Here is a 16,253-nt window from a genome sequence, read left to right as displayed (position 1 = left end):
CTAAGAAACAAGACTATCAAAACGACAATCACGACACAAGCAAGGAGAGTTGGTCATATAATGAGGAAGATTTAAGGTAACGAGAAGAAATCAAGATCGTATGTAGTAAACGATTTCCTTTCAAGTGTTATAAATGTGGACGTGTGGGACACATGGCTAGAGAATGTTTTTTTACAAGCAAACTTATTAAATGATCTTAAAACATAAAATGTGAAATAAGTTTGGTGTAGAATTTATGTGGTCCATTGATACAAAAGAAATAGGAACAAAGTTAAGGTCAACAAGAGATTTTGCATACTATTGTCTTAGATAGTAAATTATAGTTTAGCAGCTATATACTTAAAAGTACTTTGTTTGATTGTGTACTTATTTTAACTTTATTATGTTTGAATCATTTAATGTACTACAAAAATAATCAGCATTCATGTTTTTTAACCTTTTTTAAATGTGTTTGAAATTATTCCAGCACCCGAGTAAATTATTCCAACATCAACTTTAACAAAAAGTTGTATACGTAGGTACTAATAGAGTTACTAATAATATAAATATATTTTTTAAATCACAAGTACGTTAATGTTAAACAAGCTTAATAACTTTAATAGATCAATGTTTGTTGAAGAGATCTTTTTCATAAACAAATAGAAAAATTGTCTTCTTTTATTTTTTTTTCCAATTCACAAGGTCTTTATTGTTATCCCAATTCCCCAAATACAAATCTCAGCTTTTACCGCCCTTTTGTACCATTTAAGTATTTAACCATGTCAGGCTGAGGGGTGCGGAGCGCGAGAAGGGGCGCAAAGCCCTTCCGCTCGCGCCCCGGGGCGCGAGCACCACACCACCGAGGCGCGAGAGGGGCGCGAGAGGGGCGCGAGCGCGGAAAAAGAGGCAGACGCGGATGGGCTAGCGGCTGGGAAGAGCGTGAATAGAGCCGTTGGGCTCGTTTTTTATTAAAAAAAAAATTTTTTTTTTCTCTATATAACCTATATCAAACACAAACCAACAACAATATAACATACAATTTTTTCTCTCTATTAAACCTATATCAAACCCAAACCAACACCAATATCACATACCAATATCACATACCAATCATCCGGCTTTCAACCATCCAACATACAACCGTCTCCTAACTTTGTAGTTCCGGAGACACAAGAACCAGAAGGTGAAGCTGCGGGACAAAGAAGACGCGTCCACCGGAAAAAACAAGTTGCAACGGACGGGTCGGGTTCGGGTTCGACTGGAAGGACGAAACGGAAAACCACTCCGTGGTCATCGGATGAGAAGGAAGCCCTGTGTCGGGCTTGGATAGTCATTTCTGAGGATCGGCGTTGCGGTAATTGTTTTAACGTTTTTAAAAATGATTTTTAATAAAAAAGTTAAATAAAAAAGTTAAATGACTTACAAATTTATTTATGCATTTTGCAGCGAACTACCAAAAGAGCAAGGTCTTTTGGACAAAGGTTAGGGAGACGTTCTATTCGCTCGTTGGGAGTACAGAGCGGAACGCCGATATGATTTCGGGTCGGTGGACCGAAATCAGAAAATTTGTCGGCTTGTTTACTAATCTGTTCAACAGGAACGCCGGTCGTATGAGACCAAGTGGCAGTGACGATTTGGCGGTTTATAATTTCACTGTCGAAGAGTGGAAGCAGGAGTGCCTGCGGAGGTATGGGACGGTGAAGACGTGGGACGGTGTAAAGGTGTGGGAGAGGTTGAGAAGGTGTTCTAAGTGGGTTGAGCTGGTGGCGCCGGACCTTGATGCGGAAGTAGGGCCGAAACGGACTAAAACTAGTTCGTCTGGAGCGTATAGCACTTCCGCCGGGTCGGATTGCCGGGTTGGATTCGACCTAAACGTTGCGGGGGAGGAAACGTCTTCACCGCCGAGGAGGCGGCCATTGGGAAGGGACGCCAGGGGCAAAAAACCGGCTGAGGGGGAAGCCGTAAACATCAACGATCTTGTTGAATCCCTCAATAAATTCAACAAAACCATGGAGGTGGTCTCTAATGACAAAAAGGAAAAAAAAAGAATGAGAGATTTGGACTTCCTTACAAGAGACTTCAGTAACCTAAATCCGGTCGACCAAATGCTGATGGAAAAACAAAAGGAACGTATCCGGAAGAGGTTGATCGAAGAAGACCAAGCCGAAGAATAAGAATAATGTTTTTTTTAGTACTTTAATTTTTTTTTAGATATTAATGTGTTTTTTTAATTAATGTGTGTTTTTTTAAATAATTTATGAGTTTTTTTAATAATACGTTTTTTTAATACATTTATAAAAAAATAAAAAAAAACCGCTCGCGCCCCCTCTCGCGCCCCTCCACACCATGTCCCTGGGCGCGAGCACCACAACCAACACCCATCTTATCAAGTTTCTCTCTCTGCCACACGTCACAATATTATTGGCTGGCGCCCCCACTCGCGCCCCCTCTCGCGCCCCCCCCACACCCCTCAGCCTCATATTATTTCATGAAATTCATGGTGTCATGTCATATTATTTCGTGAAACTCGCATAAATATAATACTATTTCATGAAAAATATATTATTTTGCAGCATAGTGGATAGACCCTCTCTCTTAGGAGTGTGCAATAAATCCAAATAAGATACTTACTGAAAATCGAAAAAATCAAATTGAAACAAAAATCAAAGTTTTGGTTTTATGTTTTTATTAAAATCAAACCGAATTTCTAGTTATTTAATTTTTTTTATTTAAGTAATTTATTAGAATTAATAAAAAAATATTTATGGTCAAATGCATAGTAATCAGTTTGTTAATAATTAACAAAACTATTATACCTAAATTTATTAACCTTTTTTTTTCAAAAAAATTTCAATCTCAAATGACAAAAACCAAAAAAAGACCGAAACCGAAAAGTTTCAAAAATCCAAAAACCAAATTCTGGGTTTCTAGTCATTACCGATTTAATTTGTTATTTATTTTTGTGGAACCACTATGGATGTCCCGAAACTACGAAGATGCACGAATATGCATTTATTGTTAGAGAGATTTGTATACACTTGACCATCACAATCGTTATTTGTTTTTATTTTTCTTATCAAATATTGAAGCACGTGAGGGTGGGACGAGGTGAGGCACCCCATGTTGTTCCTATTATTGGTGTACACTTCGTCACATTATATAAAAATCTTCAAACTTATAATTATCACATATGATTGCATATATATAATGCAAAGCTTAGGTATGTTAATAGCAACAAAATTATTATAATCACATATAACTTAGGTATGAAAATTATACGTTTAAATGAGTAAACTGTTATAAATAACTGATAATACCCTTATGATATACAGAAATTGCATTTTGATAATCCAAACAGTAGCTTAGGTGCTGTTTGTTTTTCAGAGGTAAAATGTCAGAAGACTGCGAAACCACATCTGCCAACATCTGTAGCAGAAGAGGTGGACCAAAACTCTGCAGTCTGCAACAAGAAGACTGTTTGTTTTTTAATAACTGCAGACTACCAAAACTATTCTAAATCTAATCTAATCTAATCTTAGAAGACATATAACAAGTTAATGTTTGATATATTAGCTAGCATTCACAGTTCAAGTAACTTCAAAGCAATTATCTTTTCCACAAACTAACGCCTAACATAGCAACAATTATCAAGTAAAATCATGAAAATGTTTATAGCATAAAAATAACAATCAAAACACGTATTCATTACCACGAGACAAACAAACACACACTCTGGTTCAATAAGCCCTAACAATCACCAAAATCAATCAAAACATGTATTAACCACTACGAGATAGCATAATCTGGTTCAATAAACCCTAAAATCACCAAACTCAATAATAATAGAACCTACACACCAAACATCAATAGTAACAAAAGGTATGAAATTAAACCTGATATGGGGGAATAGAGGACGGCGGGGTTGCAGCGGTGGGGCGGCACTGGAGCAGTAGAGCGGCAGCGGCAGGTTGCGGCGGTGGGGCGGCGGCGCTGGAGCAGTGGAGAGATGGGGTTGCAGCGGTGGGAGAGTTGGGCGGCAGTGGAGTGACGGGTTGATGGTGGGTGAGTTGGGTGGCAGTGGAGAGGATGAGGGGATTAGGGTTTGGGAGTGTCTGATGGAATAAGAAAGATGGAAAGAAATTGGTTAGAAGAGGTGAGAAGTAACAATACCAACACTTCTGGGAGAAGAGGGCGCGCGGACGTTTTTTAATGAAACGTCTTCGGAAAAACAAACACACTGCAGAGCCCAACGTCTGCGCGCCCTCTTCTCAGTGCAGACAAAAGAGGTGGATAAGTGCTTTTGAGGAAAAACAAACAGCACCTTATTGTCCATAATAATTCATACTAGCAATATGCAACATTCTTAACATTTATTGTTAGTACCAAGGACAATATACTACAATAACGGAGAAGTAAGTTCTTCTATCCATCATGAACAGTTAGATGATTATTATCACATCCATAATCTTGTAAGAAACCTTTATAAATAAAAAGTAGGGGCACATAGAGTTACTCCTCAATTATCACATATTAATATAACACGGGTCTCGTTTGGTTAACTTGTTTAATTAAATGGGTTGTGTCCGGATTGACTTGCTTAACTGCTTCATTAAACATGCCAGTTTGTTTACTTGTTTATGACTTCTTTACTCCATTTATTATGTTGTCATCTCTTTTAACACATTTACAGCTTTATTACAATTCTTTTACAATCAGTACCGTTTGATGCATTCAGATTAATGGGTCGTGTCCAGTTTCACGATTGAGATTGTGTTCATGTTAGAAGTGAGTCTCTTACACAAACAAGCATACGAGTCATGTCCTAGTTCAACGATTAAACATGTCAACCCACCAGAAGACGTGATTAGCACCCAAACTTTGGATGCCTCGAACACGAGGGTGATTTGGTAATTTACCCTTCATCTTCTACCTCTCAACCAAATTGTTCATCTTATCTAGCTAACTTCATTAAACGAATTAGTCTCCTCCTATCACATCTTGGACGACCACATACACATGACAAGTACCAACACATAAATTTGATTAGATCCTTAACAGATTTAAACCTTGTGGGTTACATATATTTTTCATAACCCTAATTCACATACTAAATTGTGTGTTCTTATCATTGTTTATTATTGGGTGTGTTTTAAATTTAAATAAGAATTAAATGATATTCTTTTCATTATTCACTGGTTATATACTTACATTATAAAATATTAGTTAAGCTATCAGGCTATCTAATCAATAGGACTATGCATTGTTCGGTTCAGTTTTGGGCTAAAACCGAATTGAAATCCGAAATGTCAGTTTTTAAAATCATCAAGTTTTAGATTTTTCGGTTTGTGTTCGTTTAAATTTTGTTTTTTGTGCCTGAAAATTTGGCCCTAAAAGAAAACGTTGGCAAAAAACAATTAATTAATTATTATACATTTGAGCTAAAATAATTGGTTAAATTAGATATTAAACTACTATAAAAACCAAACCGTTGATTTTACAAAAATAAACAGTTAAAATCTATATGTTCGGTTCCGTTTTTACAAAAACTGAACCGTCAGTTTTATTTCAGTTAAGTTCGGTTTTAAATAGTTTTTTTTGGGTTTCATACACCATCCTAATTTAACGAGCTAGTGGCTTTTATATAAAAAAAAAATGTAACACTTATCACGTGTACGTGAAAGATAAATATAAGTGTTGATGAGGATGAAGGCACATGACGAACGTGAGAAGACACTGTGAATCAGACCACACATTCTTCTTTACAGAGATGGGCCAGACCTTCAACCCAATTTCACATGTCCCGTTGCCTTTATTTGTGCACCCAAATTATTATTATTATTATTACTTAAAATATCTTATTTACATAAGGGTTAAGCATTATGATTCTCGTGCGATGCAGCAACAAACATGTTATGTGATATAATCAAAACTTTTTTATCGGGTTGTCAAAAGGGTTTTTATCTTTTTTTTTTCTCTAACGATTACAACTAGAGAGTTTTTTTTCAAGTAGATGGAGGGTTAGCGGACATTCTTGACCTCCTCAGTTCTACACCAGATTAACATGCATGTTACTTTTTCGAGTAAAAGGTGCCTTACATATTTTTATATAAACATATGTAAAACAGAAAAAAATCTTAAAATGTTAAAGTATCATAGAGAATCAGCCATGGAAATATGGATAGGACTGCTACTAATACGGTACCAAATATGCAAAATCAGAAGTGAATAAAAATACAAACCGAATAGCGTACTGATTATAGTGGTATGGTTTTGGTTCGGAGTTGGTAGTGAAAAATATAGCAAAGCTGACACATACTAAAACAGAAAACCATAAAAATAAATACCAGTGCCGATACCGATGTTCCACGGTTCTATTGATAACAAAAATATCAAAACCGAAAATGCGCAAAAACAAAAATCGAATATTGTACCGATTATGGTGATACTTTAACATTTTAATAACAAAAATATCAAAACCGAAAATGTGTAAAAACAAAAATCGAATATTGTACCGATTATGGTGATACAGTACTTATTTGAAATCAGTATTGAAAAATACCAAAACCAACTCATACCAAATACTATAAAAATGAATACCATTATTGGTACCAATGTTCGGTCGGTATCTATTCGATATGGTAAGTTAGCGGTATTTGATGAAAATGTTTGTTCCTACATGAAAATACTTATCACTAACCACTAATTTGTTTTTTCTTACATGTTAAAAGACCATTTTTTTGTTTATGTAACATTGTTGGATGTAAAATATGTTTTTAGTTTAAATAAATAAAGCTTCAAAGTATATCCATATTAGAGGTGAAAAATACATATTTGATATTTCAGTATTTCACTATATAATCTAAAAACCAATGTGTCTTAATTGACATTACAACTGTTCTTTTAACATGCCAAAAATATAATATTCATTTGGTGTAGCTAATTATTCACCAATAATGATAGCAATAATATTCAAAAACTTGTTCATGATCATTTGTTTATCAAGATTAAACTGAACTTAACAATCTCATGTTTCCAACTCAAATGATTCTGTCTCTTGAAAATTTGTACAATTGTACAAATCACAACTAGTAGACTTTACATATTATTAATAGTTAGTTGTAAAGCCACAAACATTAAAGTAGAGTTTAAACCTTAAACTGCAACATCTGCATACGAAGGAAATACTTTTTCAACTTCAATAATATCTCCAACACTTACAATCTTCCCCTCGTTAGTCTTATTATCCACACGCACCAACATCTGCCCAAGATAAGGCTACAAAACACAAATAATTTACTTTATCAGTCAAACGCGCACATCGAGAGTGGGACCCACCCGTAGGGCGGTTTAGGCCATGAATTCGGTGGATGCACAAAATTTTTAATTTCTTTTATATATATATAACAATTTTTTGAAAACATTAACAAGTGAAACTAGGCAAAAAGTACGAAAAAAGGGCATAGTAATTTAGTAATTAGTCTGTTTATGTTTAATTCAGCCAAAAAGTCTAGAATTTTTTTTTATATAAGATCCATTTTTTATACTCGTCTCAGGAGATCTCGGATTTGGCCCTGCCCACGCGTGTGGGCATTTCGTTATGATCTTTCTTGGTCGTGCACGGTAACATATCGACACCGAAGAACTGTAACTTTATTTTCAGTAGGATCGGATTTGCCATTCAAAAAGGGGTTGCGGCGCAGCTTGTTGCCCGCCCACCTGCCTATCTATTGTAATTGGATCCTTTTGTGAAATTATATAAGAGTTTATAAAAAAAAAGGCGTTTAAACATAAAAAAAAGAACATGGAGCGGATAATTATAAATAATTAAATGTGTTTAGATTTAATTTCTAGTGATAATAATTATCACGTCCGAGTAATAATAATTATAATTATCTAGTATCCAATAAGATTTAGGTTAGGATGTTTATGAGATAATTATATAGCTAATCCTAGTCATAGTCTAACGTGACATGTTAGATTATAAATACCGTGTCTTGGCCTCTTGGGTATTAGAGATTGTAATTGAGTTTGTGTAGTTTCTCAATAATAAACGTGTTTGGGTGTTAGCCAAATACGAGTTCGTGTTTGTGTTTCTGTCCAATACCTAGTACCAATTTCATTAGCGCGCACACGCAAAGTAGAACTCGAAGGTGTTAGGTTACTGACCTGTCCCTTATATTTGGTAGTCGAGGTGTCGACTTCCAGTACTTCAGGAGACCGAAACTTCATCATGGTTTCGGTTGGTTCACTCCCTCGCGTTCCGTCCTCTTGATTGACAGTGGGTACCTAAGAGCAAAAAAATAATAATACTATTAATGCGAAGCGCATGCCATTTTTTTAACTTTTTTAGTGATGACGAGAATCCATCAGGGAAAACTCACGGGCCCCACTAATACCTTGCTGACCAGACTAATTGCGTTACGAAATTATAAAAGTATGATTGTGATACCTTACAACGAGGGCAAAGCATCACGCCTTGAAAAGTCGACTCGTTAATTATGATTTGTTTCCAAAGGTCTTCAGCGAACGGCTCACAACCATTCACATAAATGCTACAAACTCCAAAAGCTTTCATCAATTTACGTTGTGTGATTTTTTTACTTGTTTGACTAGTTGAAAATAAAATAAAACAAAAATCGACGTAAAAATTTTTTATTTTGTTTTTGGTATATTAGTCACAACCACGACCTCTAAGTTAATGTGTAAAACACGTACTTGGGTCTAAATCGGTTAATCTTGACTGGTTCCTTTAGTTGTTCGTTCACCGCATCCAAAGAAGCCTGCAGGACTTTAAAGAGATTTAGAAATCAAGTTTACAACCAATTACTATTAGACTAAATTATTCGTAACTAGAATAGCCAAGTGTTAATAATGTATAATTATAAATATGTTATGTTAATGAGATGGATATCAATTCATTGAGCCATAATAATTGATTTCCTTGTCATTAACTAAACATACTTATAATTACAAATTTTAACATAGTCTATACAATAATGACATGTTACGCATAATCTAGTCTGATAATAACACATTTCAAAGTGTCTAAAAACGGACTAACCTCAGAGATTAAAAGGAAGGGGAATGCATCGGGAAATTTCACATTGAATCCGGTAGCATAGTGAGGGTCAACGAGTCTAGTCTCGGACTCTATATATAGAAAGCGTAACAAATTAATATGTCTTGTATTGTATGTATGTATACAATATTAATGAAAAAAAGCTTAGTGTAAACATGTGTTGGATTGTACCTTCATTAAAGCGCACCAAGCGGCTAGGTTTCCCGAGATACTCAGTGAACCATTTAGCAGCCTCGTCCCCCTCGTCCAGGGCCGAGCCTGACCATTCCCAGACCGAGACTCCATCAGACCGTAAACCTGGTTTAGCCAATGAGACCTTGAGCTCAGCCATACCCATAGCACGAACCACTGCATGAACAATATCAAGTGAATTCGGTAACAAAATATATACATTTTTTTTTATTTTAAATGAAAGACATCATTTCATTAATACTGAACAAAAGGATCCAATTACAACAGAGAGGCAGGTAAGCCAGCAACAAGTCACCTCGGGTTTGTTGCATGTTTTTATAAATTTGGCAGCAAAACTAAGTAACAATTAACAAAATAGTCAATTGTTATTAAATAATGTTTTTCAGTTCAATATTTTCTAAATGTAAACTTTTATCTAATATCTAGTAAACATGACGAATTGCCTCCTCGGGTGAGCATGGGTCGGTTTGGTCAGGACGAAACACATAACCGTTGTTTTGGTTTTTAGATTTTCATAAATGACCGTGTGTGACAATCGTCAATTTCAGGTTAACTCCGTTAACTCAACTCCGTCAATTCAAACTTAAGATCACTAAATCTATAACGCACACTTCATTACATTTAAACTAGGGTTTAAATGACGATTAACACTTACTACATGTGTGGTCTTTCGGGATTTGCACCGAAACGCAAACAAGTTGACGCAAACGATTGAGGAATAAACGAAAAACGTCAACATAATAATTATGTGATAATTATGTGTTAAAATATGTGTTACTTGATTATATTGTGTGTAATGCTAAACAAGAAACAAGAACTAAGTTAGTTAAGTTAGAAAAACAACACTTGAAAGTAGAGGGACTTGAGTGTAACTTGTGTGTCTATAAATATAACCTTAAAAATTAAACCCTAACTATTATTATTATTAATCCCAACCCGATCGCCCCCCCCCCCTCCCCTTTGCTCCTTGCTGCCGTCGACTTCCACACACACATACATCAAGAAATCAAGTGTTTAATCCAAGAACTAGGTGCTAGGAAGGTATAATTGATCATCCTTTACATTCTTGTAGCTTAATTTTGATGTTTGTTGGGTTAACCACAAACCCTAGACCTGCCGATTTTGTGTATGTAGATAGCTAACATGATTGTGGTTGATTGAATGATGATTTGATAAGTAGATTGAATCTTGTTGCATGTTGATTGTTGTGTCTTTGATTTGAGTTCAAACACAAACCCTAATCAAGTATGTAATATGTAATTGATGTGTATGAATGGTGTTTATGGAGTCTAGAGGATTATATGGATGCATGATAGTTCATAGATTGTTATTATGTTGAGTTTGGATGCAAACAGATTCTGGACAGAATGTGTATACGATGTTTAAGTGACTGTAACGAAGTGTAAACGTGAAAGTTGGTTGAGATTGTGGGTACTGCAGTAAACTAGGTTGAGTCTAGTTTCTATAAAGTATAAGTTTGTAATTTTTGGACAAGTAGAAGTTAACTTTTATGATTTTACAAAAACGTTGTGCAAAGCTGAGCTGTTAGACCTGCTGTTAGGTTATGTTGTAAATGTTATATCTCATGAACTACGAGACCAATTGGGTTGGTTCCACTTCTGGAAGTTGACTCATTGAGTTAGGAACCTAACCCAAGTGGTCTTGCATTTATTGGATTTTTCTTTTAACGGGAATTGCAAATAACATTCTGTTGTGCATGAATCTGACTGTTATGAGTTTGCTGTAATGATTTGATGATTGTGAGAAAACTATGAGGAATAAAAATGTAATAAAATATGTTATGGAAACCTAAGACATATGTGCTTCTGTGATGATTTTTGGTAAATTAATTGAGACGCTATGATTGGTGAAATAGTACAATATTTCTAGTAGGATTTCTGCCTCGGTGAAACTAGCTGCTGAGTTTTGTGAAAATGCATGAAATATGATACTTGCAAATTTATTATCGTTTTTTGACCAAATTGCCCTTGAGGGGAATGATTGCAAGATAATTGTCGTGTTTTGACTAAAATGCCCTTGCGGGGAATAACTGCTAATTGATTGTCATAATTTGACCAAAATGCCCTTATGGGGAATAATGGCTAGTTGATTGTTAATTGTTGACCAAAATGCCCTTACGGGGAATAATTGCTAGTAGTGTACGTTATGAATACATGACACGTATATGATTGCTTACACATGTAACGTATCACAAATACATAGTTAAAGTCACACACGATTCACAAACGAAACACGAAACATGTTATGTGCATAGGTATTGTGTGCCGGGTCTAGAGACTCGATAATATTCCGACACTTAGAAAAAAATCTCTTTGTTGTTTTAGAACGTTAGAGAGAGTTTTTCGGTGACGCACATCTTGGTGATTTATTTTGGGAAATTCTTCGCAAACAGTGAGTTTCACTTTCCCCTCTTTAAACTGTTTTCAAACGCTTTTCACTTGGGGGAGATAACATACTCCACAACGCATTTAAGATTTTGTTATAAATTATATATCACTTGTAAAGGCTAAGTGGCAAACGAAACATTTGAAGTCCTACACATCGAACCGGTTAATATTTAGAATAGCGAGTCACTGTTGAGTAGTACTACTGGGTTTGACAAACCCCACCCAACGCTAAACTCGACTGGAGGTCGAGCGGGTGTAATTTTGGCTAACACGTACCATGGTCTGGAGGACCTGGTGACAAGGCACTTACTAAACGAGTCAGCTTCGGTGTCGAACACTTAGTAATACTTGTTGTATAGATTAGCTACCTATCGATATATAATTTGACATAACACTATCTGGTAACGCAAAACGCCGTAACGTGGTTACGCAAAACGCTTAACGCAAAACGCCGTAACGTGGTTACGCAAAACGCTTAACGTAAAACGCTGAACACAAACGCTAAACGATTTATTTTATATAACTTGTGAACTGACCAACATTGTGTTGACACTTTTAGTATGTTATTCTCAGGTAGCCGAGGCGGGCGCGCGGTTTAGGAACATGCATTGATTGAAAACGCTTTTGTCCTGCAAACTTATTTTTAACGATTATCTTTGGTTTTAAGTCGTCCTGCGTGACGCAACTTTTGATTAAAGGTTTTTGCGCTTCCGCATTTAATTACTCGTAAACGTTTTCATGGTTTTGAAACTTTATTTTATGGTTTGATTATAACTGATGATTCCGATCCTGTTAGTTCACACCCTCTGACGGTAAAACTCCGTTAGTGGATTTTGAGGGTGTGACACCGTGGTTCGTTACTTCGGTTATTAGAACGATGGTTAGGTTAATTCGATTAACCATTGGCTAACTGCGGGCCTGTGTGGATTGAAACAAATTTCAGTTAATAAATTAAATTATGTCTTGGTCACATAAAATGGTAACAACCTTTTGATTTTACAAAGGAAAATAAATTACCATTAATATTTTAATATAAAAATTTATAATACTACTTTTTAGGCATGTGAGATATTATTTATAATTCATCAAAAAAATTATACGGGTTAGTTTTAACGTCTACTTAGTTTACTCAGTGGTGGATCCAAAATTCATCCTAGAGTACCAAAAACGGGTTAGCTTAGGACTGGCTGGTTCTGATAAATTACGTTAAAGCATAGCAAAAATTAAAACTCCTAAGATCAGTACATACAAACTACAATGGCTACAAATTCACACTAACACAACTAGTAATATGTAATCAAAACACAATAAAATACATAACATACATTGTGCTAATTGGGCTAAGTATATTCAACTTTGTTGTCTTATATTAATTAAATATAAACAATATTTTTTTTTGGATGTGGCTCAATGGTAGAACACTCACTTTATTAGTGAGAGGTAGAGGTTCAAACCTCACTATCACCAATTTCTATGGGAGATATGAGGGATAACCCTGGCTTGCCAGGGTTCGAGTCCTGATCTCACCTGGTTTTACTGGCTCCTAGCTGTCATGCCGTTTGACGGACATAGGGGTCGGGTTTTATCCGGGGAATCCCTCAATAGGTGGAACGCTAGGGGCTCCGTCCGTCCGGACTCGTGGCCGGCTCGGGCTACCTTTAGCCAATGGGGGCCGCGTACGGAGTATCCGGCGTTACTTAGTTGGTCATTAAACTATGGAAAATTTCCAAAATGTCCCTTTTGAAAAGTGAGTCTCCCAAAACGTCTTTATTTTTTTGAATATTCTCAAAAGATCCATTTAAAACACGTCGTTATTTATGCACATGTAACCATAACCCAACATAAAAGCTTGTTATAAGAAAGAATCATACCAAAACTATTGGTTTCTCAACCGGTTCATTATTAATAAACACCCGACCCGAATAGAAGTAAACATACCCAAGTAAGAATTCTTGTTGGGCTTCCAGCCCAAAGAGAAAGCCTCAAGTGGCAGCTCCACGCCTCCACTTGAACCAGAGCTAGCTTTGGTTCCACCCTTTGTGTATACCCCCTGCCTTTGGAGTTAATCACCACCCAATGACGGTCCCACACAAACCCTGTTGACCAAAAAGTCAGCACAGTACAACAATAGCACAGTCATGAGTCATGGCTTGTACTAAAAGATGATATGACGGTGAGGTGTGCATGGTTCGGTATAGGTCGGTTTTGGGTTAAAACCAAACTTAAAACTTTAGTTTTTAATTTTTTAAAATTGATTGGTTTTGGTATTTTCGGTTTTCAATATGGGCTCGGTTTGGTTCGGTTTCCATTTGGGCTTGAAAATTTATGGCCTGAAAAGAAATGACTTTAGGCCTAAATTATTTTATTAATTGATTATTTTCGATTCGGGCAATATTTGAGTCACATATTTGTTACATTTTTATAAATTACTTAAAAAAAATGAAACCTACAAATTCGATTCGTTTTTTCAGTTTTCATTACATGCAAAACCAAAACCGAACCATAAGTTCGACTTTTACAAAAACATAAAATCAAACAAATTGTCGGGTTTTGTTTCGATCTAGTTTTTTTTTGTTACATTAGCCCAAAATAATGAGTTTGAGCCTAAATCATTCTGTTAATTAATAACTAATTGATTAGTTTATATTTGGGTTAAAAGTTAAAATATTTGAGTTACATTTTATTATATTATTATAAATTACTTAAAATAAAAAAATGAAATCTATACATTCGGTTTGTTTTTTTGGTTTTCATGACATGCAAAACCAATACAGAACCAGCCAAACCGTCTATTTTAGTTTTTTTTTTCTGTTTCATGCATACCTGTAATTAACCGGAACTTACCCGTAGGAGCAAGGGATGCTTTAGTTACAGAAATAGCCTTGCATGACTTGATCGGATAAACGAAGATCGACTTCACCGTCGGTACTACTCCGGCACCGGCCGAGTTTCCGGCAAGGATTCCCTCTGCCATCTTTCTAACTCTCTAGTGGAATGGTGAAGTGTTGATGTGTGGGCTTTATATGTACAAACAAATTAATGTTTTGTACTTTTGTCACATCATTAGTCCATAGAAACAGGTGCAACATGACAAAATTAATGGTTTATCTTTAAGATGAGGATTAAGCATTTAAATTGTCTCATTTCTTTTGATTAATTTAAATTCTATACTACCTAACTTTTTAACATCAATATAGGAAAAAGAAGAGTGGTATCTATATGAGTCACTATAGCTTTGCTATTTTCGCTAGTGTTTTCTTTTTATTTTTTTGGGTTCTTGCTTGTATTGTGGTTTGATTTTCTTATCATTTTGGTCCAAAAGACTAAGACCGTTCATTATTATTATTAAACGAGGGGCATTTATGTCCTTTTAGATGCTTTTATCTTTTCATACACAATTTATTACATTATATTATGTTACATTTTTTTATTCTATAATACCATATTACATTATATTATAGTATAATATTATAATAAATGACATATTACGTTATATTAGATTATTTATTTATATTGTAATGGAGGACCACGTGTCTTTAAAACTTAGAAGATACAAACTTTGATGCTTTATATACAATAGTCACTGCATGTGGTTTTTTCAGACTTCTCTATGCTTTTGGCCTTCCCTTTATTTATATTTTCTAGTTCTTGACCATCTTAAATAATAGGAAAAATTATTTTGGGGCACGACGGTTGTTAGGCGGCGGTTTGGTTTTTTGAAAGAATATACGAGCCAAACTCTGAAGTTATTGTGGACCCGATTAAGACAACATAGTCTGGCCAGAACAACGAGGCTCTACGAATTTAGAGAATGCGGCGACCTAACACACAAAAAAGTCATCGTTTCGAGGGGGGGGGGGGGATCACCTCTAAAGACAATCATATTGCATGACATCTTGTAGCTTTGAGTTCGATCTTCATACACAAATCTGATTTATTCATTAAAAGAAAAATTAAAAGAATGAGATGTTTGAATTATTTTTTTATGTGTATCTTTTATTCCTAATCCTAATCCTAATCCTAGTTCGTATCAAATACTCTTCGATTTTATTTTCTTATATAATACTCTTTGCAATTCATATTTCAGTAAATGAAAAAAAAACCAATTACTCCTCTAATCATATTAAAAATATTATTCATGTCCACCGCCTAACTGTTTTTTTAACAATTAACAAATATTTCAAATAGGCTACTGACTAATTTATTGCATCGGGATACACTCGTCTTTCGATCCGGAAAAAAACCCTCACCTAAGGCCAACACCCGTGAACACTCACTCAAAGGCACGACAATGCGGTGAGATAAAACCCGTTCAGTTCAAGAATCCAACTTGTGAAAGTCACTTACTCGCCTAGTCGAGTAGTCTCCCATCATCACCCTTGTGTCTCTAAAACTAAATGCTAGGGACAGGAATCAAACCTCAGTCACATGAAGTGATGGAACAACAAGTTTCTCCCTTATCATTCCGCAACTAACTCATTCGCCACCGCATAATTGTTACTATATCACTATATCAATTAGTGTAACATCTTGGTGTTATAAAAAAATAAAAAATAATAATAATAAATAATTGTATCACAAGTGTTATGTGAAAT

General features: G+C 35.3%; 1 pseudogene across 1 annotated transcript; it reads right to left on the bottom strand.

Moving 5' to 3' along the window:
- Positions 1–7,077: 7,077 nt before the first annotated feature.
- On the bottom strand, positions 7,078–14,632 carry LOC143594830 (uncharacterized; annotated as a pseudogene). Its single transcript, XR_013146413.1, has 8 exons — positions 14,503–14,632; positions 13,597–13,754; positions 9,230–9,406; positions 9,041–9,129; positions 8,695–8,759; positions 8,429–8,531; positions 8,146–8,265; positions 7,078–7,254 (listed from the first exon to the last, which is right to left on the bottom strand). The product of XR_013146413.1 is annotated as an uncharacterized LOC143594830 (transcript).
- Between the last annotated feature and the right edge of the window lie 1,621 nt (positions 14,633–16,253).

Source organism: Bidens hawaiensis, unplaced genomic scaffold, assembly GCF_021521415.1.
Source record: "Bidens hawaiensis isolate Kalapana, Puna unplaced genomic scaffold, B.hawaiensis_p1.1 tig00044230_1, whole genome shotgun sequence".
NCBI lineage: Eukaryota > Viridiplantae > Streptophyta > Magnoliopsida > Asterales > Asteraceae > Bidens > Bidens hawaiensis.
Note: the sequence above shows the minus strand (reverse complement) of the source record. Positions and strands in the feature narration are given on the sequence as shown.